The following is a 16,389-nucleotide window of genomic DNA, read 5'->3' on the forward strand; positions in this document are numbered from 1 at the left end:
TTTACGGTAAATTAGATGTAGAATAATAATAATGATGATAAAAACTTATTGTTTTCAACGAATAAACAAAAGTAATTAACGAATTCTGTTACATGGATCTGCGTATGTATATTTTTCCATAAAATGTAACCAAACGAGTCAGGGGCACCCATTGAGGACTCTAGAGCTGCGCATGGGTTTTCCAGTCATTTAACAGTGAACATTAAGGCTCTATAACTGCAGCTTATATACCTAAATATTGTAATAAAATAATGAGTGAAAAAATATACAACCGACAGAATAGTTGGAATACGCAATGGAATGAATCAAGTAGAGCTGTAAATATAAATGTATAACATGAAATATATAATGAAGTGAGTGAAAAATCTGAACAGAATATATAAAATGACATGAATAGAATGATATAATTAAAATAATTAATATGAAATAGTTTATACAGATATGATGTAGGTATACTATAATTCCAAAATAGTAGACACTAAATTCTCAGAAATGACTGTGACGTTTTTGCCTTAATATGTCTCTTGCAGTGGCATACGGAAATTATACTTTGATTTATGTGTGTATGATTTAAATAGAAGATGATGAAATATATAGAATCACAACCTGACAACAATGTTTTCGATTCAATGCAATAAGATTTCTGAAAATTTAGTTCCTACTATTGAGGAATAGTATAAAACTAACTTGAGATATAATTTTTTTTAACTGATGCAACTAGTTTTTCTTTATATTCATTCATTTATTATCTATATTAACACTTGTTCACAAAAAGGATTTGAAGCTTCAATAACTTCTACTTATTATATGCGAGCGCTTTCGATAGCAGACTGTGCTATCATCTTCATGGATCTACTCAAACTCTTGAAAGTATGTGTACGTGTCTCTTTTGGTTCATCTCTTGGATTGCGTTTTTAACCAATCGTGGGGCTTGTAGTTCGTAAGAATGTGCCCTACTGAAGTCTGTTCGTCCGAAAGCAGTTGTCTGTCTCCGATCTCCTCGTCCAACCTTTGCAGGACTACTCTCTCGGCTACCTTGACCATGGAGCCTAACAGTCTAATTGGTCTGTAATTCTGAGGGAATCGTAGGTCTTGACCCATTTTCGGTATCATTATAATCTCAGGGAATAAAAGTATCTGAGGCTCAAGGAACTGTTAAAATATGTTTTTCCGTTAACCATCTGTTGATAATGTTCTTAAGTGCCATGACTGATTTTCTGGTACAGTTTTCAATACCCTGTTTGGTATTTACTATCACGGATAAGCCCGCTCAGTTCTTCGTCTGAGACGGGTCTGATGGGGTTCTCGTCTTCGAGCTGAAGAGTGTATTTCACTTCTTCCTCGATTCTTATATCCCTATCGATGGCATCGTTATTTATGTTCAGCCTAAATGGACTTTTCGTAGTATCTGCAAAAGCTGTGTCTTTATCCTCGGTTGCAAAACAGACTACCCGTGCCCTATGTAAGGGTGCAAAAGTGTCTCTTATTCTTTTTACTTTTGACTAATCGCCAAAGAGAACCATCCTCAGGTTCGTATCCCTCGAGATCTTCTTCCCACTCTCGTTTCTAAAGTCAATGATAGCTCGTTTCACTTTATTGGCATAAGCATTCGCTCTGACCCTGTCTCCTGGAAACAGAGTCCTCTGATATGTTCTTCTCAGACGGCTTCTTTCTCTAATCAGTGATTCAATCCGTCGAAAGAATTCGTGATAAGATCCCGGTGATGCCTCGTAATTCGTGGTAGCCGCCGAGCGAGCTTTTTCGATATTTTCCTCGAGGCTTACTACCGCTGCATCTAAGGCTGCAGTGGTTTTGGGGGGAATGTTGGAGGTTTCTACCAAGCCAGTTGAATATTAACAACTACATAATCAGACCTGACGAAAAGGCAGAGACCTTCAGACAAGAACTTGGACACACATACAAACTACCCACCGATCCAGACTTTGGCCAAAGACACCTACGACAAACACAACTACAAGTAACCAATGTCCTTGGCCCCATCCGGGCCTATTCCCATTGATCCAAACTGCATCTTCAGAACCCCAATCACAAACAGCAACCTTATAAAAGCAATACATACCAGCAAAGTCACCTCCCCCGGGCCTGACCACATAAACAGGAAAGCCCTACGCAACCTCCCAGACATCATCATCCCACACCTCCTAAACTCCTGCCTAACCCTGGCCTATTCCCCCGCAGCGTGAAACCAACACTATCATAATCCCCAAAGCAAACAAAGGTCCCACCAAACCTGAATCCTACAGAAAGACTCATTAACAATGGACTCAATGAATTCCTAACCGAACACAACCGCATCCCCAATCACCAACACGGATTCCGCCCCGAACACTCCACTCAAAACGCATTCGTCGAATCACACATCCACATTGTACAACACATCAACCATCCACACGATACAGTCGTCGTACTTCTAGGTGTCCAAAAAGCATTCGATAAGGTCTGGCATGCCGGCCTACCTAATCCAATTCAACCTTCCTCACCATTTCATAAGACTGATAGCATTCTTCCTCACGATCCGGAAAATCCGGGTGCAAGTGGGAAACTTCCTATCCACAACATTCATTCCAAAATCCGGAGTCCCACAAGACTCTGTCAATGAACCTTTTTTCTGTACGAAAAATCACCCACTAGCAGCGCTAGTAGTTCGGTAGGGACAAACACCTAAACCTAATCCTCATGTAAACATATGGTAAAGTACAAATAAAAAAGAATGTTTTTAACAAAAGATGTTCCTGGAGCAAAACTAAAATTTGCAACTGTAAAGGATAACAATGTTGTAACATTAAAACGTTGGCTTGCATGCCGTAATTTAAAAGTAACTGGAAAAATAGTGAATTAATAGACAGGTTAGTATACAGACTCTAGTAAAAGAGTAGAGGAAGATTCAAACTCTAATAAAAGAAATTTAAAATAATTATGAATTTCAGATTTATTTCCTAGTGAAGTATGAATCAAATATAGATGGCAATAAAATAAATTTAATTAAATATAATAAATGAATTTTTGGGAAAGAATCATTGATATGAGGTTTAATAAACGGTATAAAAAACACGTTTTCTTCCGGATATCGAGTATCCGACGTACAATTCGCAAAACAGCAATGCTTTGTTGGCATTATACTAGCACAAAATAATTTTTCATATCAGATTTATATTTTAAATAATAAATTAATTATACGTAAATAACACTGTGTTACATGTGAATATGTAGTTTATGTTTGTCCCTACTAGTGATGCCTCTCGTGACACGTTCGCTGTACTATTCTCAGGAAAAAGGCTCATTCTTCATATTCGTTCATGACTCACCTACTACACAGAAAATACCACTATATGCTGATGACACCATACTTTACACATCTGCCCCACACACCCACCTACTTCAAACCAAAGACCACAACTTGCGCCTCATACTATAAGGACAGCAACTCCAGGTGCAGGATGCAGTGTCCTACTTGGGGGGTCACCTTCACGAGGACCCTCAGTTGGGAGACTGACATTCAGCAAACGCTCAAGTACGTAAACGAGCGAATCTCCTAAAGGCTCTGAGGGGCAAGTTCGGGGAATGTGCTGTAAAAACTCTATTATATACGAATAAAATGTTCATAAGACCAATCCTAGATTATAAAGCTGTAATCTACAACACCCAGAGACTAACCCACTTCATATATATGACAAAGAGGAAAATTCTACGAAACATTGCCAACCTACACTACACACACCCCTACGAATCCCTATACAACACCATCAGTAATATAACCAAAACAGCAATTACACCCATTCCCTCTCGTTTGCAGGAGCTCCGGCAGAAGTATCCCAAGAGAACTATCAACAGCACCAACCTCTGCGATTACGTCCCCTGGAGACTAGAGACCGGAGCCACACCTCTGGAAAACACCCAAAAGAAAGCTCCTGTTCCTCCCAGAACGACCACTCGGAGCAGCGGAGAAACTACCGGAGCGATTCTCCGTCATCCTGGAGGAATACTCACGGGCTGTCAGATAGCGAGCGGCCGAAGCCCCTGCCAACATACCAACAACCCAACCACCTATGCGAGAGGTGAAAATTAATTGAAAATACAAGAAATCATACTTACTAAGAATCATATTAACTAACCCACCTACTAACCTGGAATTAAGTAACCATATAAAAGAATTATTTGTAGTAATTTACCCGCCCCTAAATAGGAGAAAATCCTATGACTATAAGTATAAAAACAAAATGTAAAAACGAATAAAACTAATAAACGCATTTGAATTGAAAGTTGCTTATGAGTTATTATTGGATCCCTCTGGATTTATTATCGTGTATTTTTCTCAAAGTTCTGGTCTGTCAGTTCAAATTACACCTCTCTTGAGTTGTTAGGGATTATGTCACCCTTACGCATGCGATCCGTATCGCAAGGGAAACATCGACCAAAAAATCATCGATTGAAACTGATCAAGTCTTTAAATATATAATAAAATTTGAACTTCTACTGATTGAATGAAATATAATTCGTTCACTTCGTTATTCATGATCAAGTGACAAAAATGACATCATTCCGTCTCTAAATTCTATATATATAATCACTGTACAAAAACATCGAAGATAGTTCAAACCCATCGATGACAGGAACATGAATGAGCCGAATTAGTTTTTTTGGTTACTCATATTTTCCAACAAATTCCATATAATTTCACTTTTTCATTGCACCATCTCGGAGTAAATAATAACACATTGAAATTTTTGAAAAACTGTTTTCCAGTATATGAATATTTCAACCTGAAATAACTTTAAATTGAAAGGGAGATTAATTTTTGGGAAATAAAGGTTTTTATCATTAATGAACTGCTATTTGAATGGTATCTCCATGGGAATAAGTAACAAATATCATTACACCACCATAGAATAAATATTCAAGTACATGTAAAACAAAAATAAAATATAAACAAATATAATCTTTTATTACATATTTTACAACTTACAATATTACAATTGACAAATTTGCAAAATAATTCCAACAAAGTAGGTATCAAATTGAGGAATTATAATTGTATGTTAAAAACAGCAAGTCATATACATTTGAGGAGGTAAAATAAAATTGAAAAAGTAGAATCATCACAACGTGAAAACAATGCAAACAACTTTGTACAAATCACTCTAAAAAATGGTAATGTTAACAGGAATAAAACTAGGCTATAGAAAATTAGCGCTAAACTGCTCAGCACCATTTGGAGGCTCTCACGATGTTCGTTAGATGGATCCGCAAAATATTCTGGAAGAATGATATAGTGAGCTACTGCTGCATTAACAAGAACGTTCAATTTTAGCTATTGATAATATCATAGTCTGCCTTATACAAAAATATCTACATTATATATTCGTTTTGTATATGTTATAATCATTTTATTAAGCATATCCTTTTGAAAGGTATAGAATAAACTTTTTAGCAATAATTATTTTTGATGATAATCATGTTGAGTGATCCCTTCATCATTCAATAAAAAACAAGATTATTTGACCATGTGTAGATAATTTTCACTACTAGTCTTAGTGACAATATAAAAGTTTTCTAAAGCATGTAAATAAGACTATATTTCTGAAGCATTATTGAGTTTTTTCCAAAATACTCAGGTTCATTCAGTATTTTTTGGTGGTGGAAACTCCAAAAAATTCAGAGAGGCTGTGTGACAACAGATATTTTTTTTTCATAATCGAACTGAAGAACATTTTGTTGTTGTGAAATGACATTTGTCACTTTCAACCAATAGTGAAGCTACAACTAAAAGCCCTTTTTTATTCAATTCTTTTGTATATATGAGGGCCGATTTATACATCGCAGTGCTTCCTCAGTCTTTGTGTCCATTTTAGTCTGTCGTCTCAAAAATATTCAATTGGAATATGATTGTGTGATTAGAAAATTTCAACAAATATTGCTCTACAGACTAATTTTGTATAATAATCAACTCTACTACCACAAAAATTATATTTTTTCCAAATACCATCAATTGTCAACTGAATTCAATCAATTCATTAAATGGTAGTTGTATTAGATTAGTTGAAGGAGTACCTATTTGTGTTAATGTGCATTATTGACACTGTCCTACTTATCTCATTCCTGAAAGTTGAAATTTGAAAACTCTCAAGGTTGAAATACAACTCAGAAACTGTCAGTCTTTCTTTTCCTTTTCAGTAATCATTTCTTTTGATGAGATCTGCGTATATTCAATATGCCTAAAGCATTGCCGAAACAGTCTCAATAAATTTGTATTTCAACTAAGGTTGATAGTAAAAAAACAAATCAATATTACAAAAGAATTTAAAAGTTCAAAATAGTGCACATGTTGGCAACGCCGTAACTTCTTAACCTGAATATCCTATAAGACATGAAACAATGAATAAATGCTTGTATGGAAACACATGATGAACTTTTTCTTGAAAATAAAATTAAGGAGGCCTAAGATGTATAAATTGGCCCTTAAGTAGCAATGGTACTAACACCAATTTTGACTGATACACAGTTATGTGAGAGTGTCCATGGGGCCTGAGCTACCGTTGATATATCAAAATATGAATTGGAGGTGCTACAAATCAACAGGTGCTTGTTGGCTAGATTGTGCAAATGAGATCAATATTCTCCTTCAGTATAAATATTTCCCAGTCAAAATCAATATTTCAGAATTGAATTAGAAGTGCATGCCAATGTATAAACAATTCGAAATTATTTCAGAGATATATTTGTAATGGTTCTAATAGAATATAATTTATAATTTTCAAAAAATTCTCATTTCAATTATCATTATTGAAAAAAGCTACTAAAATAACTTTTGTCTAATTTCTACCAAGTTTTGTATTTGTTCCAACTGGTTTCGGTTTATTATACTTGAAAATGGTTTAATAAAACGAAACTGGTCGTAACACATAATAAACTTAGTAGAAATCAGACAAAATATTTTTTTATTCTATATTCAATATGAATTTCTACAAAATAAATAGGTCATCAATCGAACAATTTAGAGTAAGTACTTTAATGAAAATTGTAAGCGATGTTTAACAATGTTTTTTCTATAACATTTGCTTATCTAGATATGAACATAATGGCTCTTCTTTTCTATTCCAAAGTACAAACTCATTTTTTAATTATATGCAAATATTCAAATTTCAAAACCTCAATAAACAGTTACTCACCAACGATATTGCAGCTTCGCCTACGGTTGCTACCTTATTGCAAAATAAATCAATTGCAATAACTCCTTGGAACTTAGTAGAGTCGGACGGCTTGAAAAACCTCACATCATTCAATAATTGTTTTGCCAACTCCTCTCTAAATCCAATTCCAATCATTATCAGTTTGTAAAAATTTAGCCAACCTCGGAAGGTAAGCATTCCTTTTGGTGGGATTGATCAAATTCAAATAATGAGCTAAATGTTTCAAAACGCCTATCCTAATTTCGTCCTAATCCTTAATAAAACCATCAAATGAAGGCATTAGGTTCGTAGTTGCTGCTTCAGATCCTAGTAACAGAGCCAGTTCATGTAAATCAGTACCAACAGTTTTCCTAACTTTACACTGCATGTCGCTAGCTGAAGAGTGTACTGTTTTTCAATAAATGTCAGTTATTACTTCCTAGGGTAGACGCCACTGCTAGCAATGACTAGGCACAGTGATAAGTCATTCCGTTATCTATATTCATAAAGTAATCAGTCATTGAAACATAGTGATTTATCAGTTCCTGAGGTACTATGTCTTCATCGGGTTCAGAGTTCTTGCTGGTATTTTTCAAGTCAGGACCTACAAATAAAATTTCCTTGAGACATGAAAATTTCAGATTTTTAAAGACTTTCATGGAATGCCGGTATATTTTATATTCTAGAAATCATTATCTCCCACTTATTACTTCACAATTCATTTATACATATTAACTTATTATATGCATTGATTTCAGAAATCTGACAATCACTGAATATTAATTTATGAGCCCAAGTTCATGGTTTGATTACATATTAATAATTTGAAGTTTTTATTATGAAAATTAACAGACTGCTTCGAACTGATAGATGAATATGTTTTCGTGGTAAATATGAATGATGATTGATAATTCAACTATTTGCTGAATATATGAATGATCTATGATGGGCAATATCTTTCTTTTTTTTCTGCTACATGTTAATCAGCTATTTATTCATACAAGGAAAAGTATCACTCCACAAATAAAGCCTCTGGAACTTCACATAATAGTTTTCCAACCCACTAACTCCCCAAACATATACAAACTGTTCCCTATAATACAAATGATTACGAATGTAATTTTGAACAGAATCTCAATACATTATGAAAAATATTCAAAAGAATTAGGTTATCAACAGTATCAAATCGTTTTCCAAGATCTGAAAGTAATGAAAATTTGTCATCCGAGTTGACTTGGTCTGTCCACTCAGATTTTGAAAAAATTAAAAAATGGTGTGAATCGAATACGCTATCGCTATGTTTCTGAAACAAACCTGATAACATTCAAGTGGGACTTAGAACAAGTAATACTAGGTGAACACATGATTGAAAGTAAGCCTGTAAATAAATTTCTTGGTATATTCATTGACAGTAATTTAAAATTTGATATGCAAATTACAGCTTTAAAAAAAATTATCTTCTGGTTGCTTTGCCATAAATATCATATTTGGTGAACTCGGATTTTCAGCAGAAATGAATGCATACTATTCACTTATGGAGAGTCATCTCCAGTATGGAATTCCTTTCTGGGGCTCAGGCAGCCAGATTTTGATGCAGAGTATATTCGTTATCCAGAAAAGAGCTTTGAAAATAATATTCAAATTAAAGATGTGTGACTTGTGTAGGCCACTTTTCTGCAGAAATAAAATATTAACAATATTTGAAATAATCATGCTAGAGACTGTCTGCTTACTTCACAAACATAAAAAATGTTTGAAAGCCATACAAAAAGGTCTTCAGGTAGCGATGAAAAACTTACCCTTCCACTGCCCACATCATCTTTGACCAGGCAGTCTCAAATCTATAGAAGTAGATAAATATATAATCATCTACCAAAACATATCACATCAAATGATGAACTTAAAAAAAACTTGAAAATCAGTAAAGAACCTTGTTTTGGGAAAGTGCTTCTACAGAGAGAAGAGAATTTTGCATACAAATTCTAGTCTTTCGGTATACCACAATTCATGTCAAGTAATTTTAAAACTGTGTTGTTTTATTGATAACATGTTTATACATTTTGTCTTATCTTTGATTGTTTGTCTGTCATTTTTAATCTTCACTGTATTTTTGTGAATACTATAATCTTAAAAAAAACATTTTATATATTTCCAACATTTTATGTATTTATAAACAAGATACCCTTTGTCGAAAAATTGTATTACATTTTAGACAATAAAGATCTATCTAACTGACTTTAAATTATGTGACAGTGTCTTTAATTTTGGGACACTATATGAGATATTGGGTATGACAAAAAAATAGAAATGTTATTCAATCAGTCTGTTGAATTCAAATGAGTTTTATTCTTGTTACAGTTAAAATAATTTTCAAGAGAACACATTTTTGATGAGTTACTTTCATGTTTCAAATTCTAAGAACTTTTTAGTTTTTTTGGTGTCAACAGCATCAACTACATTAGTAATGTTCTGGATAGGCAATTTAATAACTCCCAAACCAGCTAGAGAGCATCATGGCTATTTACAGTCTGTCAGCCATGTAATGCTGCAGAATCATTCTAATTTTAATTGGATGAATTTTCGACAAAAATGTTTGGTCCAAGTTGGGGGCACTATCAATGCGCCAGTTCACCGCTAATTCTAGGAAATAAATTGTAAAGTGATAAAGGATTAACTGACAATCTAAATAATAAAACCGCAATCCATAAACTCTTCAATAAATTACTAATTTCTATACTTAAAAATGATTTCAACTTTTTTTTGAGAAAGTTTTTGGCTTTCTACTACTCCATCTCGATACAAAAAAAATGTGGGAACCTTCTAAAGAAAGGAAGAAAGTAATCAATTTTAAAATAAGTAACTTTATACATGGATGTGTAGATCATGCAAAGAAGTAACTTTCAGACACCAACTGGAAGAAAAAGCCCTTCTGAAACAGCTACTTTCATATAAACATTGAATTGCACGAAAGAAAAATTATTTCGAAACAAATACTTCCATATGAACACTGAATTATACAGAAGACACTTTTCTCTTCTCAGTTTGTATTTCAAACATTCGTTATGGAATAAAATCAGATATCATTCACAAGAGTTCTACATTAATTGAATGGTAAAAAATGCACTTACATGGAACACTGTCATCCTCACAGGTAGACATTGATGTTTCGCCGATGACATGGTAATGACATTCATGTCATCGATGATATAAGTAAATCAAACTTATTCTGTGACATAAAAATCATAATTCATGAATGAATTGTGTTTTTTTTATAATGTTATCCAGATTGGTACTGAAGAGTACTAAGGAAAGTGTCTTACGGCGAAACATCGATGTCTACCAGTGAGTATGGCAGTGTTCCATGTGAGTGCAATTTTTTACCATTCATTTAATGTAGAACTCCTGTGAATGATATCTGATTTCATTCCATAATGAAATGTTTGGAATTTTCTTCTTTTCTTTGGAAGGTTCCCACATTTTTTTTTTGTATTGAGATGGATTAGTAGAAAGCCAAAAACTTTCTTTCCCAACAATTAGTCACTCCTAAAAATATAACCCTTTCATTTTAATTTCAGCTTATTTCATAATTTGGAAAATGTTGTAATAAATGGTAACTTGATATGAATGAAATATCATCATCAAAAATAACATTTGTTACTTTTCTATGGCGAGGTAAAGATTAAATAAAAAAACTATTGAAACAGTTTTTCAACCCTGAAGCCTCGCATCAAAAGAGAAAACAACAAATAAAAAAGAAACTTACCTTTTTCATCACTTAAATTGTCTTTCTCCTCAAGTGATAATGTTAACCAATCACTTTCTATCGAAGATACATTGAAACTATCGCCAGATTTATGGTGGAATATAATTTCTCCTAGTGTGGCTAGAATTGACAAACAAAAAAAATATTAATCATAAAAAATACAATATTTTCAGATTGAGCTCAGTTCAAATATCAGAAGGACGTATTGACTTCAAATATGTATCAGAAGACCGTCGTCATGTTTCATCATGTATTTGAGAAATAACAAAATCTTATTGGTTTTGCAACAAACCTAATCATAATTATATGCATCAGATGTGAGTACTAGAGTAGACACCAGATGATTTTTGAACAATGTAGCCATACCTTAATTAGGATCTGCAAATAAATTGCTGTCTAAACCAATGATAAATAAATTACTCCACGTGGATAACAACAAGATTTTTTTTATATTCAAAGGGCATGTATTTTTATATTCACTAATAAAAGGGGAAAATTGTACTTTATGGGATACTCATGGATTTTCGCGATTTTTTCTGGGATGATACAAGTGATGGTAGGAATTCAGAACACTTTTTATTTTTTATCGGACTCAATTAGTTGTCAAAGTTTGACCTTTTTTGTAAGCAATAAATGATTGCAATTCACATATTTTTTATTCGACACATCTTTTTCCATATCATCGCACTTTTTTCTATCCCTTTTCATTCACTTATTGCCAAGTTCCTTGAAATTAGATTGAAATTCCATAATTTATCAGGTGCTAACTCAACCTAACATAACTCAGTCTAATCTTACTCAAGAATTTTTTGAAAAATATGTATCCTCAACATCTAACCTGACCTAATTCTAAAAGGAAAGTACATTCGAATATTAACTTTTGTAAAAACTGTCTTTCCTCAACATTTAACCTGACCTCCGAATTCTAAAAGGAACATATTTTTGACTAGTGAAACTTAATGCAATTTTCAAAAAGTGATTTGTGAGCACCTGACAAATTATGGAATATCATTCTACTCGGAAACTCGGCAATAAGTGATTGAAAAGGGATAGAAAAAGGTGCGGTGATATGGAAAAAGTTGTGTTAAATAAAAAAAATATGTGAATTGCAATCGTTTATTGCTTAAAATAGGTAAAATATCTGACAAAAAAATCTGACAAAATCTGATAAAAAATAAAAAGTGTTCTAAATTCCTACCATCACGTAGTATCATCCCAGAAAAAATCGCGAAAATCCGTCAGTATCCCACAATGTACAATTTTGCCAAAAAAAGTTCCACTTCAATATTTCCTTATAGTAATATGAATAACCTTCAAAATGTGTTTCTATATTAGTAACACATTAAAAAATTATTGGAGAATTATTATTCATTAAAAAAATACAAACAATTAAATATATGTTACATAAGTTGAAATGGAATAAGGAAAAAACCATTTGCATTGCAAAATACCAATTATCTTCAAAATAATGTCTAATGTAATTATTTTACTAAAATCATATCTCACCAATTCCAGTCACTTTCAATGAATGTACTCGTATGGGTTTTTAGACATCTTAATTCCATTTCTCAAATATAGGAAAGACTAACTTCTCAATTGAACATGCTTTCATTCAAAGCAACACGTGAAGCAGAAATAAATAGTAACTTCACACTTCACTTCACTTCACCTCATGAAACAGGAAATGCCTATCATGAATCATGAATATGGGTGGTGTAGTTGTTCACGTTAAGAAGAGAATGACGTCACAATATGACAAGTTACGGTATACCAACATGTGCACTATTTCGAACTTAAATTTTTTTTTGTACTGTTAATATGTTTTATTGCTATTATCCTTACTTACTTTTAGTATTTGTTGAGACAATGCTGTAGGCATATTAAATATACGCAGGTCTCATCAAAAGAAATGTTGAACGCATTTCAGTGGGAATTTTAACGTTGTTATGTTGGATATATAAAATTCTCTTCTTAACGTGAACAGTCTATAGTCCGATAGACTGTGAATATGGGAAAGGTTGAACATATTGCCACCAAAGGGACAAATTAGTGAGGAAATTCAAAATTGTTATGATAATCATTCCAGAGCAGTTACCACTATAGGCCATTCAAAATTAAATAAATGCCAGCGGGCCAGCGACATGGTGGTGAAAGTGCAAAACACTGATATCTATATTGGATCTAGATTATAATATGTTCAATTATATCTGCAACCAGTGTTTTTGAGCCTTTGTTTTAAAGTAGTTTATTTTTATTGATTTTTTTTTCTTGGTAAATATTCAAGGATTTTAGAGAAGTAACTTGTGTTTATGTTGTTTATGCGAATACTTTTCGATAGTTATGTTGTATACCAACATATCCATCTTGGTGTTGAGAAGTATATATCTGTGGTGTTGAGTGAATATTTTTTTCGAATGATGACGATTTTCAAAGGGGCTTTTACTTTTTAGCAAAGCCGACTTTTTGAAACTTGGTTTTTCGATGTTTTACGTTGATTTATATTTTTGTGCTTGCTTTTCATTTGTGAGTTTGGACGTATTATACAAAAATTACTTGTTTCGTTGGCAATTGATTGATCGAGATAGATGAGTAAGGTTAGAGTATTGCAAATATTTGTAAAGAGAAACGTGTTTGTTGAAGGTTAATCAGACATATAAAATGGCTGAACTTTCGTTAATCTACATACTTTTTCAATCTTTTAAATTATTTTCCACTACAACTTTAAGTATACTTTTTCGTGGAAAATAATGATGATTGATGTCATTGCATCGAGATATTTTTGCCCATAAGTCACATTGAAGCAGTGTTGCCAACTGGATGAACTATAAAGTCGCTACACATAAACCCCAAATTCCGCTACACTGCTTTATATTCCGCTACGCTTGTATATCTGGCGATATCAGTTCGCGCATGCGCCCTATTCAAAATTATGTAATGTAATGTAATTATCTCAGCTACTAAGACTATAAAGTATTGACTGTGCATTCAATTATTTAAGTGTCAACTGTCAGCTTCGAGTGCTGTATTTTTTTTAACATGTCTCGTTTTCGTCAATTTCAACTGCGGTAGCTCTTTCGTTCGAGCTATAATCAGATGAATTATCTATCATTTTCACTGTAATTTGTTCCATATAATTTATAATACTCGAGACAGTCGAGACTTGAAGTTTCAAGATATTGGAGGTTATATGGTTCATGATATATGAATGGAAATATTCAAAAATATTCTTCTTCTCGATCATCATGTAATTATCTCAGCTACTAAGACTATAAAGTATTGACTTCTTCCATTTTTTTCAATATTGGTTATTTGTGGAAAATACCGCTACTTTATCTCCAAATCCGCTACGCTGCTACCGTTGAGTAAATTCCGCCACAGTAGCGGAATTCCGCTACGGTTGGCAACTCTGCATTGAAGAACGTTTACTATTGACATTGACAATTACATCTTGATTCTGAATCGGTCATATTAAAATCGAGAAAAGATAATAGACAGAATGTTCTCCAATTCATTAGAAAAATCAATATAAAGGCAACAAAAATAAACACTCATTAATAACTGCCGAGATAAACAATGTATTGGTCTCTAGTTCACAATATCAATATCTACACCTGGAGGAGTCAGGAAAAGTATAGTTTATTTTGAACTAGCGTTCCGCCCCGGCTCCGTACGGGTGCAATGCTGTGCTGATACTTAATATACGTATAAACGCGTGCGATCGCTGTTAATCATAAAGTGCTACAGGGCGAAGCGCGGCTTTCGATGCGCCATTTATAGGCACGCGCCGCCGGCCGGTACCACCGCAACCGCTATGTCCTTGCATTTTAAATCTGTAATATCTTCGAAAATATTCATTTTAAATATATGCTGCAGGGCCACATTGATCTATATCAAATGCAAAATGTATTTAAGGTACTCAATTGGATGAGGAATAATTCTGTATTGCCTAAAATCTCTTCGTAAAAAAGTAAAGGGAAAAAAATGGTTATTGTGGGTTATCCCTAAGAGATAGACATATACTATTGCAGAGTTTTTTTCTAGTCCTTTTTGAGGTATACAATATTATTTTGTGAACACATTATTTTGATCTATCTCGTAAGGGTTCAGCCAGCGTTTGCAATGCAAGCGCAAAAAAACTGTGTTTATTTACATTACATTAGAAACCTCTAAAATTAACATTGTTTCTCTACTATATTATGCATGTTATATGTATATAAACCTTCCTCTTCTTGAATCACTCATAAATCCCGTTACATAGTTTTAAAGATCTAAGCATTCATAGGGACAGACAGCGGAAAGCGACTTTGTTTTATACTATGTAGCGATTCTCTTCACTCTCCTAGCTGACATATTGATCCAATTTTTCAACATAATATATGTGGAAATTTATAAATAGCTATAAATATCGACCACAAAAGAAATTCGAAAGTTAATCAAGAAGTTTCAATTTTAACTTGCTTTGGCATATTCAAAGACTTGGTGGCCATATATTGGTAGTATGAAAAGTTGAACTTGGAGATGTCCCAACTCGGGATAAACTCTGCCGTTCACTTGAGTCAAAATTTACGTAACTTGAATTTCAACTCGAGTTACGCAACTCGATTAGGCAGAATAAAAATGGATACTGACTCCACTAACTGGCGATTTAAATGAAAGATTTCATTTTTTTTTTTTAAGACAAAACACAAGCAAACCAGACGTTAACAGTGGCCACCACTAATGATAACACCAAGAGCTAAGTTCTCAAATTTATGATCGAATTCATCAATCCACCAATGTAGTTTTTTATGGTTTGATGGATTATAGTTTTTACATTTATTTTAAATATTAGATACCTACTGGAGTTCTATCCCAACACCAAATCGTTATTTTCAACACCTCGACACGTGTTTCAATCATCAAGTGATCATCTTCAAGAGGAAGATTATTCTTCACCAGTTCAATTTACCTCTTGAAGATAATCACTTGGTGATTGAAACAAGTGTCAATTTGTTAAAAATAACGGTTTGGTGTTGAGATAGAACTCCAGTAATATTCATTACAACACCAAAGGTTTCAAACAGTGGATCACAAGTACATCTATCTTAAATCAGTGATTAGTTGCAACTCGGCCACACACCAACAACTAAACCACACACCAAAATACCTAAAGCAATCATGTTTGTAATTGATGGATTTGGTTTACTCGACAACTAGGTTAGGTCCAAAGTAAGTGGGTCTATTCGACCCTACACCGCAACTAACAAGGGTTTATTGTGGCTCATACCTATTCACAATCGACCAAATAAACCCAGCTTCTTAACGAAGCCGATTAGTTCGTATGATGAGTGGTCTTTCAGGTCACATGGTAAGAGTACAGCTCTGCCGAACTCTAAAACCCTGATTCGGTCCCCAGTGGGGCAGGCACAAAGTATTTGCTGTGCTGTTTCATCATTTTCC

At 33.5% G+C, this 16,389-nt stretch overlaps 1 long non-coding RNA gene across 1 annotated transcript; it reads right to left on the bottom strand.

The window, feature by feature from the left end:
- Positions 1-4,944: 4,944 nt before the first annotated feature.
- On the bottom strand, positions 4,945-12,608 carry LOC111501825 (uncharacterized). Its single transcript, XR_002721652.2, has 4 exons — positions 12,457-12,608; positions 10,951-11,070; positions 7,188-7,791; positions 4,945-5,274 (listed from the first exon to the last, which is right to left on the bottom strand). It is a non-coding gene; the product is annotated as an uncharacterized lncRNA (long non-coding RNA).
- Between the last annotated feature and the right edge of the window lie 3,781 nt (positions 12,609-16,389).

Source organism: Leptinotarsa decemlineata, unplaced genomic scaffold, assembly GCF_025532065.1.
Source record: "Leptinotarsa decemlineata unplaced genomic scaffold, Ldec_3_MD MMD2_P_RNA_scaffold_11, whole genome shotgun sequence".
Classification (NCBI taxonomy): domain Eukaryota; kingdom Metazoa; phylum Arthropoda; class Insecta; order Coleoptera; family Chrysomelidae; genus Leptinotarsa; species Leptinotarsa decemlineata.